Genomic DNA, 12,634 nt, shown 5'->3' on the forward strand with positions numbered 1-12,634 from the left:
GCTTTAACCTCTTAAGCACTTAACAGTTTTGTAGCATGTATAAACTTCAAATTATTGTATTACAAATTTTTTTGCATTTGGTCTTTTGGACTTTTATTTTAAAGGTGATTTTTATTAACTAAATCTCTTAATTTAACTAAACAATTAGACGTATGAATACGCTGAGTCTTTTCGATAGTGGTCGTTGTAAGTTTTGCTTGACTGAGAAATAGTCACCGTTCCATATACTCTACTTTTGTGAGGGCGTTGCAAGAGAGAGATTTCTCAAATTGGGCGTAAAAATGCCTACGGCTTTGAGCTATTCGAGGACGCCACCCAAGCCCCTTTGGGGCTTTCTTGTGAGTATTGGGCAGGATGTGAGGTTTGAGCCGTTGATTAACTGGGGAATGTTACAATAGATCCGTATGGATCGCAGTAACTGTGAGCGTTTGGCTTGCTCTCTCTTCATTGATTGTATTCTGATTAGAAAAATTAAACTTGGAGGAATAAAGAGGAAACATAAGAAAGTAACGTGGAATCATGAACTTCAAAACTCTCTCTTACGACTGATGTTTATAAACACTACATCCATTCATCTTTGGAGGAAAGAGTGTTTTCTAGACATATTATGTCCTCCTACAACAGTCAGTTCAAGTATCATTGAACATTTTATTTTTTAATAAACCTTTAATATATATACGTTCTTAAGATGTATGTTATCTTTATAAGACGTATTTGCTTGTACGTAAAATATAAATTTGCGTTACTAATTGGAGAAACAAAAGGGTTCAGTTGCTAAAACTACGCGAGCTCTATGTCAAATTGCCAGGTGATTATCTTAAAAATTTGTTAGTGATGAAGTACCTTAGAAAGAAAGACGTGATCATGGTGACCAACATGTTGCATTGGTGAGGCTTTACGGGAAGCTGGCCAAATTGAATTTAACATTTTGCAAAAAAAAAATTTTTTCTTTACTGCTAAGTGCAAAGATTTTTGTTGCATTTAAGATATTTAAAATTATTTTTAATTTTTTAGTTTATCTTTTTTCAGCTCTTGTAAATTTATAACAATTGATGCTTAAATATGTAATAAAACTTCGATAAATTTTCTAAACATCACGTATACCTTTCTTTAGAAAGAGGTATTTTAATGATGAGAGACATTCAGTTATGTATAAAAAAAAAAGAAAGTTGTTTTGTGGTCCCTAAAGTATGAAAACGGAATTACAGCAGCATATTTTTCCGTTTAGGTCCAACAATCAGATTCTAAGTTTTGGTGCAAAATACGTTAAGCGGGGGTGCGACTTTATTGAATTCCCCCTCCACCCTCGGAAGTAGGAGTACTTTATTAGTAGCACTGCTAATAAGGTTTGCACTGTAAACCAGGTACTTCACTTATGTGGGAACTAATAAAAAAAAGTGTTCTAATTTTTAACTTAATAAGGGTAACTACACATTTAAATAGTAAAAATAATTGTTAGGACTTGATTTTCATGCGTAAATCTGGGTTCAAGTCCAGCTGCCTTCCTAATATTTTCTCTTCTGTGCCTCTTACAATTCATTGTCCGGTGATGGGCAGTGTTGTCTGTAACGAGAGAACATTGTCTGCAGACTGACACTGCACAATAAAAAGCTCCGGAGGCCAATAACTTCAGATATCACTTCTTAATTTAAAAATTATGTGAGGGAAAATCATTTGAAGTATCTCAACCAAATTTTTAAATAATTCAGAGTAAAATCGGTGTTAAGACCACGGCATTTGTTGCGCAAAAAATTCAAGTTGATGGTTTAAAAATTATATATCGAAGTTTTTGCATTTTGTAAATTTATTTTATATGCAACGCTAACCATTATGATACCTTTTGTCGCACTTTATGTGGTTTCGGTTTATACTATGTAAAAGGTGAAATTGTTTTAATTTTTAAATTTATAATGGTCGTATGAAAGACATGTATTTTTCAGCATTCAAGAGTCTGGGATCTTCTAAAAAGGGTAAATGCCCTTATTAAACGCCGTATAATTGATGAACGCCAGATTGAGACAAAAGAGAACACTGGTTCGGTTGTTTTATTCTTATGTCAATCCTGGGAAGCTGTCCACGACTAAAATGAGAAGTTCTTGCAAAATGATCCTTCACAAAAACCATATTGTATTTGTTTAGGATTTCTAGCCTTCGCAACATGCTATTAGTTCTCCTTAATCCATTTTTGTCCCTACCTTATAGGCTAAATGTTTGGGAATGTCCTTGAGCCTCTAGAAATATCAAGAATGCAATTGCCTAACTTTTTTGTAGTTAGAGAGAGCATGTTTTCTTTTAAGACATTTATTAATGGCTTGAAGGCTCTTAGATGGATTCTATGAATACGGCATGTTTGTACACTTTTAATGGGTTTGATCTTTTGATATATGATATGGGGAAAAACTACTATCTTCTTAGACGAAGACTCTACAGTTAAAACTGAAGCTAGGAGCAAAATGGTTAACACAGAGGTACAGCGCAGTCGGCGGTGGTATTCCATTAAGAAAGCGCAGTACTGACACTGCTTTCGCCCTGAGATAAGACATGAACAACATTTGTTTTGTGCATAAGTTAGTCGATTTTAATTCTTAGAGGCTAAAAGTAAAGAATCTTAATTCCTGAAGTTTTTTGACAGATTTTCGGACTGCTGTGAGTCTTAGTTAGATTAAGTTTCGGGTGTGGATTGTTGCTACGCTTATATTGCTTTTTCTTTAGGAGCTCATGAGGGAATTTGAAGACCAACCCCTCCCTTCTTTGTAGCATCTGAATATATCAGGTTATGAATGCATTATGTAATGTACATCGGAAGATGTCCGTGTGAAGATGTTTCCCCTAACTTCGTCAGTAACTTTATTTTCTCTAAGAACAAATAATCTTCGATCTGACAAATTTATGTTTTCTTTAATTTCAAAGTTATTTAAAAAAATCATAAAAAAGTGAATAAACAAATAAATAAGATATTTGAAATTTATCAACTTTTTTTACTGAGTTTTCTGTTAAAAGTTGCGATTTATTTGTCCTCATGGTTTTACATGTAACACTTGATAGGCATAATAATTAGTAATTTTTCTTATTTTATTTATTTACATTTCCCATTTAGAAACTCATTTATAAAGTCACAAATATGAGTATCTGAAGCATATATATATATATATATTTAATTTTCACTTAATTTGTTTTTTAATAATTAAACAAAAAAAACACTTTGCTACCATTAGAAAAAGAACAAACAAAATACACATTTCATATCACTGATTTTTTTTTGTATTTATTGGATGAAAATAGATTTTTTTCAAAATGAATTGTTAAGCAATATACGAGTGAATGAATTTTATAAAATAAACTGCATTTCGAAATTGGAGAAAATAAGACAATTACCAGGGCAGACAACGACAACTTCACATAGACATCCGGTCTTATTTTGTTTTAATATTGAACATTTGCAATTTCACTTTTTACTTTTTATTGTAGTATTCATTAGTAGCATTTAACGTTTTAAATATCTATATTTTTTGTGTGTATATTTTTGAATTTCTTCTTTATAAATATGGTCGTTGTTGCTAAACTGCTATAACTGCTTCTTTTTGGTTGATTAACTTTCTTTTATATGTTTCATTTGTCATTATTTAAAGGCACGCAAGTTTTAGTCCACGTTCTTCCAAATAATACTGAATAAACCGTTAAATCTTGCATTTAAAACATGATATCCTATACATTTAACAAGAATGCCATTGGATTATGAATATTTTTAGGTAAGTATAATTATTTTTATTCGTTATATAAATCCTGTAATATATTTACTAATTATTACATTTTACTAATAATTTCATTTGCTTGATGCATGTTTACTGTTTTAATTTTTGGTGCCGCCAGTATTTGTAGATTTTTTAAATATCTTGACTTTGATGTATTCATTTTGTTTTGCATCCGCTTATTGTCTTAGTCAGATCCATTATTCAATATATGAAAATTACTGCTGAAAAGTTGATATAAAGGAGGTTTACTTAATTTTTTTAATTGGCAGAATAGTAATAGATGCAACCTATGGGAAACTTAATTAAATTGCTTCTATATTAGATTACGAACCTGGTCAGAACATTTAACCGGGATCTAATGAGTTTTTTAAAGCACTAGGTGTATAAGGCAGCACTGTCGCCTGAATATGTACTATTTTGTTTACTATTAGGCTCATCTTTACAGATAAATCAAATAGAGACACTGGAATGTGAGACAGTTAAGTTTCTCCTCGGTTTTTTAATTTTTTTTATTTAGTTTTTTTCGCTGATACAATAATTCTGGCTAAAAATTATATAAGTTAACTACCAGTTTTAAAATTTCTTGTTTCTGTTGCTGATCGTGAGTGCATTTAATACGAGAAATGCATATAATAAAATTAAGAAGTTTGTGTGTATGTGTGTGTGGTGTCATTTAATGCGTAAACTTAATTGCTTGAGCCATCAAAAAATCTTGTGGTTTCCTTTATTACAAAATAAAGGCGGAAAAGATGAAAAACCGGAAGGAATAAGGAAAACCGCAGACATGCAGAAAATTTCTTGCTAACAATTGATTATTACATATTACATGACTTGGCTACTACCTTCAACATATGGACGTGTACAGAGGGCCGAGGAACACAGTTTCCTATTTTATAATTCTTGTTTTTAAAGCGCAATGTAAAGATGTACATAATTAGGCTTAAGTTAGTTGAGAGGTTAGAGAATTCTGGATTCCAATGCTGAGATCCCGGGTTCGAATCCAGATGCTGGTTTTTAGAATTTTTTTTTTCTAGTAGCCCTACAGCTCACTGTCCGGTTTTGTCTGTAACGAGATGCCGGCGGTACCTTGAAAAAAGCTCCAGATGCCAATGACTCAAATATTGACGCGCCTTAAAAAAATTAATAAATAAATAAAAGTAACGGCTTAATAATAACCCATCATCATCACGGCCTTAAGTAAGTCTCTTATCCTAATAATGGGAATAATTACGATCGTTTAAAACTACCGATTTGAGTTTTCACAAGAAGTATGTGTTTTGGAGTACGTACTATTAAACAGGAAAAAAACGTTTTTGCATTTTCTCTATCTCTCTTACACACAAACAACACACACACACACACAGAAAAAAAAATCATATTGTTTAAACTTGGACACTTGTTCCGATCTTTTAAAGTTATAGTTTCTGATACCAGATTCGGTTTTTTGCCGAAATTCATAATCCGGAAGTGATGCGATTTTCTCAAAAAAGGCTGCTTTCTTTAAGCTTTCTATGTATCTGATGGCTAATCTTTTTACAAAACATTTCCTATTAATTTTTTTTTTTAATCCCCTGCGGGTGCGAGACGATATTCCAGGGGGCGCGAGAAAAGTCCACGTGTATAATAGGATATTATTATTCTAATATTTTTCATATTTTTATTTCTCATGATTAAGATATTCATTGTGCTTGTTAGAAAACATTTCATTAGTTTTCGTTTTATGAGTATATTTCACATCTTGGGTTGTTATTATACTTGTATTGATATGAGCAGATCACATAATATAAATTTCAGGGGGTGTGAGGTTCGAGTAAAATATCATTAGGGGTTCGGGGTGAAAAAAAGGTTGGGAACCACTGGTTTAAACTAATAATTTTTTGGGATGCACTTACTTGCAACTCACATTACTAATTTCATATGATTTTGTGATCGCCTAATAATTAATTATATTAACTTTTAATGATCGGTCATGACTAACGTAATGTCTACATTTTCAATATTTTTCTCTCTATTTCTGGGTTGATTCTTGGCCGGGATAGATTTGACTGAATATAATTTAGGTTTTATTTATAGATTTGATTTAGTTTTTTAATTTTCTTAATAATGAAAGCCAAAAAGAAAAAAAAGTAAAAATTTGTAAAAAAAAATTTAAGTAAAATTTGAGAGTCAACAATTTATAAAAGAGGAAAACGAAATAAAAGTAAAATTCTAGTAGGGTCTTATGGCCTTATGTGTAGATGGGCGATAAAAAAGAATCTAAACAAAAATGGAAAAATAAAGGTCTTTATGAATTATATTCAATGATATAATCAAGAGATAAAGAGAGAACAAAAATTCGAAAAATTCCAAAATTCAAAGTGAATATGTTCGAGAAATATTAAATTAATCTGTTGTAACACCTTTGTTTACAGATAAAAAGAACTAGCGTAAGAATATTTTTAATAATTATTAAGTCTTCAAAAAGCAGATAGCTCTAAGTATAGTTTTCTGACATGATAAAGTGTTTATTAGTGACACATAATATGTTCTAAAGTTTCTAATTCTTTATATATAAGCAGCAAATTCCATTTGTTTCAGTTCTGTAAAATTCTCCCTTTAAAGAAAATATAAATAAATCGTTAAAAGCTAGCTTTGATAACTAAATTTAATTTTCTTAAAATTAACTCAGTACTTGGAGATAATTCTCCAATGCTTTCAGAGAACTTACACCTCGAAAAAAAATTAAATCTCAAAAGTTAAATATCCTGTCACTATCCAAACATAAGCAGTGGTTTCTTGATTTTTCTTCTGACTCATTGAATAATGAATAATAATGAAACAATAATGAATAAATAATACCTTTTAATAAATAATTAATAATCTAACAAATAATTCATGTTCACGAAACTTAACAAAAAGTAGAACTCATAATGTTGAACCAAAAAGTTCATAAATGCAAATCTGTTGGTTATTCAAAATTTGTTATTTTGCTTTAATTTTCTGCCTAGAATTCAGCCAAAATTTCGTCATTTGTATAATAATTTTAGATCAAATATGTAGTATATTAAAATTATATCAAAAGAACTTATGTATTCGTACTCCTAAAAAATAATATTTATCCTTTTCTATTTACTCAGCTCATTATAGATTTTTTGCAGTTTTTTTTTTAATTCATTGTAAGCAGTCAAATCAACTTGATTTCATTTACTGAAAACTACATCAAAAATTCTTACTGAGGTGAATATTGAAATAATTTGAATATGATGTCGCTGCGATTAATTTTTATTTTCGTCAAGGCAAAATTTGTTTACTTATTAAATAATAGACTTTGGCATCGGCTCAAAGAGGAAAGGTTCTGCGAGCTTTCTTTGGACCTTTTGCGAAAAACGGTCTTTTAAACCTTAAAATTTGATTTTATTTTACTCAGCAGAACTGATAGCTGTTTCGGAGGCAGAAAATTATTGCATTACAATAGTAAGAAATAAAGTTTTAATAATAACTGACAATGAGCTCCCTGCAAAAACTAAAAAATTGTGCGTTTTTAAGGAGTAGAAATCACTATTTACTAAATGCAAAAAGTGGATTTTATAGTTTGTTGCAAAAGAGTAAAACAGTAAAAAAATTTATTAGTAAAGATGATATAAACAAAATAAAATAAAAATAAAACGTTAAAGAAAAGATATTTTGATAACTGACGATAAAACTGCATTGGCTACTAACTGCTAGGTTATTTCTTTAGATGCAGAAGAGTTAGGATCTAAAACCGTGTATTTCCGGCGCAAACTCAAAACGTACTTATAATAAAGTACGTGCTTTTTCGAGACTAATAGAAATTAAAATTCTGGCTCTTTGGAAACCATAATCTAAGCGTATTAGCCTATCGTATGTGTTTCGAGATTGTTGACTGAGGTTATTTATTTAAGGCGGTTTTAGGGAGCTGGCTTTTGTCACAGAACTTATAAAAGTACGGTGTTAGTTGCAGCAAACCTTTCCAAATTCTGAATGCAACTAACATTCAGCAAATATTCTAAGTTTGAAGAAAATGTGTAAGTTGTAACTTAAAATTTAAAATTGCTGTATGCGAAAGTTGTGTGTTTCAAACAAGTTTTTGTTTTGTTTTGTTTTTGTTCTCCTCAGTTTACTGAACCAAATTATAAACATACTACTCACAGATGGATTATTACATTTTATGTTAATAAATTCATTACTAACACACGAATTTAAAACATGTGCAAATAATGTTTACCCACTACAGTAAATTCATTTTTACATTGCTGTTTGTGAAGACCCTTGCTTTGCAACATGTTCTTGTTTCAGTTGTTTTCTCATATTGCTGGCCTATGTCGGATTTGTTGGAGTTGAATAGTAGTTTGCGTCAATAATAAGTGAAAGTAAAGGCATTATTCACTTTTACTTACAAGTGATTAAAATATAACTACACTCACTACTTTTGATTTAATAATTTTATATTTTATTGCAACTTTATTACACGGCTTTGCAGGCAGGAGAAAACATGATATTTATTCTTGATAAACGTGTTTTTACTTTCTCTTACACCTCAAAAAAATGAAATTTCAGGGAAAGGGTGATGTTAGACTCCTCATAAAGTATGATTTCAGTAAATCTGTACGGTTCTGACTTCTACATATTAATTATACCTTCAAAAACAACTTAATGTGTCTAAAATTTTAACTTTAAAGATTTGTTGTTTCCTACATTGATTTTAAGGTATACATATAAAGTCGAATCAGTTTTATTTAAATTTTTTGAGTATGTAATCTTAAGCATCCATTAGGTCATAAAGGATTACTTAAGATCATTATTCATTATATTATTATTAATTAATTACTAATGATAGCTTTGATATGTTGCAGAATGTGAATATGATGGGAGCAAGCCACTTAAGGTGGAAGTAAACTAATTAACAAATCAAACAAAATAAGTTATTAGGGGTTGAATGATTAATCTTTTCAATCACAATTGAATATATATTCAGAAATATGCGTTTCTGGATGGGCTTCAAGAAGCCCATCTTCAGTTTAGTCAGTCAAAGAATGAGGTCACTGTGGGGCTTTGTAAAATGTTACAATTTTCCTAAATTCTTTTGATTTATTTTCATCAATTTGTCGCTATTCATCATGCCTCAATGGACTAAGGTTCTTTTCATTAAAAAAAACATCAAAAATAATATTCTTAAGCAGCTTATTTCATAACTCTCTGTCTACTCATATTTTTACGCCCGGTGGCACCCTTGAGTTTGTTACTGTTTTGTACTAAACTTATTCTACAATCCTTAATTTGCTCGTCACAAAAGTACTTCTTGACGACAACTGAACGCTTAAGAATGTAGAGTTGTCCATAGCCAATTTCTAACATCTTGTTGCTTTCTTACCCCACCAATTCCAGGTACCTAAAAGAGATTTTTACCGCAGGTATTATACAATCTATTTATGTTACAAATAAATTTTATGTTACTGAAATGTTGACTTTTGAGGAGTGTCTAACGTCAAGCAGCCTCCTAAGACAATTCTCTGTAATATTCCCACGAAACATTCCGTAGAAATGGTAATAACGTCTGTGTAAGTGGTTTACCGCTTTTCCTGCTCTCTGAACATATTTCCGTCTTTTAGGACTAACCATATTTTTTACTTTGGAACTGCCACCTAGTCAGCGCTCCAAAAACTGTTAATTGCACCCTACGTAGTGAAAGAAGATATTTAGCGAATCTCCGCCAAATTCTATATATATGTATACAGGGTGTCCCAAGCTATATGGATAACGACTTTTTCTCGGAAACTAAGATAGCTAGAAAAAAACTAAAAAATACGTGTTCCCTTAGTTTTTTGTTAGGAATCCAAATTTACTTCGTAAATTTTTTTCGGTGCTTCCAGAAGCGAGGTACAGGCACCAACTTCATTTTTTCAAATAGGAAGGTGCGGTTTTTATTTCAGAAATAGATTCCTCTATTTTTTTAAAGAAAAATTTACTGGAACTGCCAAAGAAATAGATTCAGCTTTAACCGACTTACAGGCATCTATTATTCTCTGCTTTAGTTCATCTACAGATGCAATTCCGGCTTGATTCTGATTCACCTAGATTTAGAAATGCTTTTAGGTAAGCAGAAATAAGAAAAGAAAGAAAAAAGTTATGAATAATCACCTTGTTTTTCAGGTATCCCCAAAGGAAATAGCCCATAGGTGTCAAGTCCTGTGAGAGAGGTGGCTACTGAATAGCCCCCGTGTCGATATAACATGCCCATCAAATTGCCTATCGAGATATCTCTTTACATGCCTCATGGTATTATATCGACATGGGGGACGATTCAGTGGCCATCTCGTTCACCGGATTTGACACCTACGGACTATTTCCTTTGGGGATACCTGAAAAACAAGGTGATTATTCATAACTTTTTTCTTTCTTTCCTTATTTCTGCTTATCTAAAAGCATTTCTAAATCTATGTATCAGAATCAAGCAGGGATTGCATCTGTAGATGAACTAAAGCAGAGAATAATAGATGCCTGTAACTCAGTTAAAGCCGAATGTACTTCTTTGGCAGTAAGGGGCAATTGGCAGGAAAGTGCATGTCTATGCATCTCTAATTGTGGAGGCCATTTCGAGCATGATCTGCAATATTAATGAGGAGTAAAATTTATGATAAAATAGTACTTTTCTTCTTATTCAATCAAAAAACCGTTATAATATTATCATTTTGAAATTTCTTATAAGAATCATGTTTTCATTCATAACTTCTAAAATATCGCTCACAGAAAAAAACCGTTCCAGTAAATTTTTCTTTAAAAAAATAGAGGAATCTATTTCTGAAATAAAAACCGCACCTTCCTATTTGAAAAAATGAAGTTGGTGCCTGTACCTCGCTTCTGGAAGCACCGAAAAAAATTTACGAAGTAAATTTGGATTCCTAACAAAAAACTAAGGGAACACGTATTTTTTAGTTTTTTTCTAGCTATCTTAGTTTCCGAGAAAAAGTCGTTATCCATGTAGCTTGGGACACCCTGTACGAGGTGTGTTCAAAAAGTAACGGGAATTTTCGTTTTTTGAAAAAAATATTTATTTATTCATCTACATTAATATTGTCGCCTTCAAAGTAGTCCCCTTCGCATACAATACACTTGTGCCAGCGCTTTTTCCAATCCTCGAAACACTTCTGAAACTCGATCTTTGTGATAGCTTTCAGCTCTTTCAGCGATTCGCTTTTAATGTCATCTATGCTTGTAAAACGACGGCCTTTTAATGTTCTCTTTATGTTTGGAAATAGAAAAAAGTCACATGGAGCCATGTCTGGCGAATATGGAGGCTGGGGCATCGTTAAAGTTTTGTTTTTGGCCAAAAATTCACGAACAAGCAATGAAGTGTGAGCAGGTGCATTATCGTGGTGCAAAATCCATGAATTGTTTTGCCACAAATCCGGGCGTTTTTTTCGGATTGCTTCACGCAAACGGCGTTGAACTTGTAGGTAGTACTCCTTATTGACTGTTTGACCTTGTGGCAAGAATTCATGATGCACTATGCCATTAAAATCGAAGAACACAGTGAGCATAACCTTCACATTCGACCGCACTTGTCGAGCCTTTTTCGGTCTTGGCGATCCAGAATGCCTCCACTGGGACGATTGAGCCTTAGTTTCGACATCATATCCGTAAACCCATGTTTCGTCACCTGTTATAACACGTTTCAGTAGATCCGCATCGTTGTCGACTTCATTGAGTGACTCTTGAGCAACTCCATTCTCCGCTGTTTTTGTTCGAAATTCAACAATTTTGGAACAAATTTTGCTGCCACACGTTTCATACCCAAAACATCCGAAAAAATTTCATGGCATGAGCCAATTGATATGACAACATCATCAGCGACTTCTCTGATTGTGATTCGGCGATCGTTCATAACCATTTCTTTCACTTTTTTCACGTTTTCATCGGTTGTTGATGTGCTTGGACGTCCAGGACGTTCGTCATCTTCAACGTTTTCGCGGCCATCTTGGAAACGCTTATACCACTCGTAAATCCTTGTTTTACTCATAGCAGACTCACCATATGCCTTTATTAACATTTCACACACTTTATTTCATTTTTTACGCAAAATTTAATACAAATTCTTTGATCCATTTTTTTTAACAAACAAAAATCGCCAAGCTCGAAAAACACGTCTAACCTTAACGGCTGCCACTTAAGAAGTAAACAATGAATATTACTGAAAATTTTATCGTACTTCAGGGGCATGTGTACCAACATAATAAAAAAAAAAAATTTACAATCAGACTCTCCAAACCCGCGAAATTTAAAAATTCCCGTTACTTTTTGAACACACCTCGTATATAAAGAATATATATATACACACGTAATTAAGAAGTTATTAAAAATTATCTCTTCTTAAATTTACTTCCTCGCCAAATTGTTTCATGACACCTGCTTATGATGTTTAGGATCCCATCTTAAAAATTCGGATCTCTTATAGCTGCTATATTCTTACGCGTCCCGTACCCAGAAGGACTTCAAGTTACTCCTCGAAGCAAAGCCATTGAAACTTATGTTATATTCGCCACCAAATTTAGAGCTCCAACTCGACCTGGTCAAAATCTTAAGCGCAGCCTAGCTATCCGAAAAAATTCTCGTCTCTTTATTGCTGAAACCTCTTTTCCAAAAGGCAGCAGCAATCATTTATGCTATTGATCTCAGCCTCGAATTCCGGGCTGTACTTTAATTTCAAAATATCTTTTCTGCATTATTGAAATACGTTTAAAGCATTTATAGAATCCCATGTTTGAGAAAAAATCTATAAACCACGAGTGTATGAATAGGTCCAAAGTTTTCCTGTAAACTTGTTAAGAAATCTGGAAGCTTTTAGAATTGGAATGCCGTATAAGATTAAGGGAGGGGAAAAAATG

At 32.2% G+C, this 12,634-nt stretch overlaps 1 protein-coding gene across 8 annotated transcripts in view; it reads left to right on the forward strand.

The window, feature by feature from the left end:
* Positions 1 to 12,634, forward strand: part of ZnT63C (solute carrier family 30 member 1) — a 44,865-nt gene that overhangs the window by 24,185 nt on the left and 8,046 nt on the right. Inside the window, exon 12 of one of the 8 annotated variants that reach the window (XR_012461407.1) lies at positions 3,630 to 3,749. The exons of 6 other annotated variants lie outside the window; for them this stretch is intronic. The gene's annotated coding sequence lies outside the window, so the exon portion shown is untranslated. Of the gene's footprint in view, positions 1 to 3,629; positions 3,750 to 12,634 lie in introns of those variants that run through there. One more of the 8 variants, XR_012461406.1, reaches the window with a different exon arrangement.

This window comes from Rhodnius prolixus, unplaced genomic scaffold (assembly GCF_049639745.1).
Source record: "Rhodnius prolixus isolate KJV_2025 unplaced genomic scaffold, Rpr scaffold_11, whole genome shotgun sequence".
NCBI lineage: Eukaryota > Metazoa > Arthropoda > Insecta > Hemiptera > Reduviidae > Rhodnius > Rhodnius prolixus.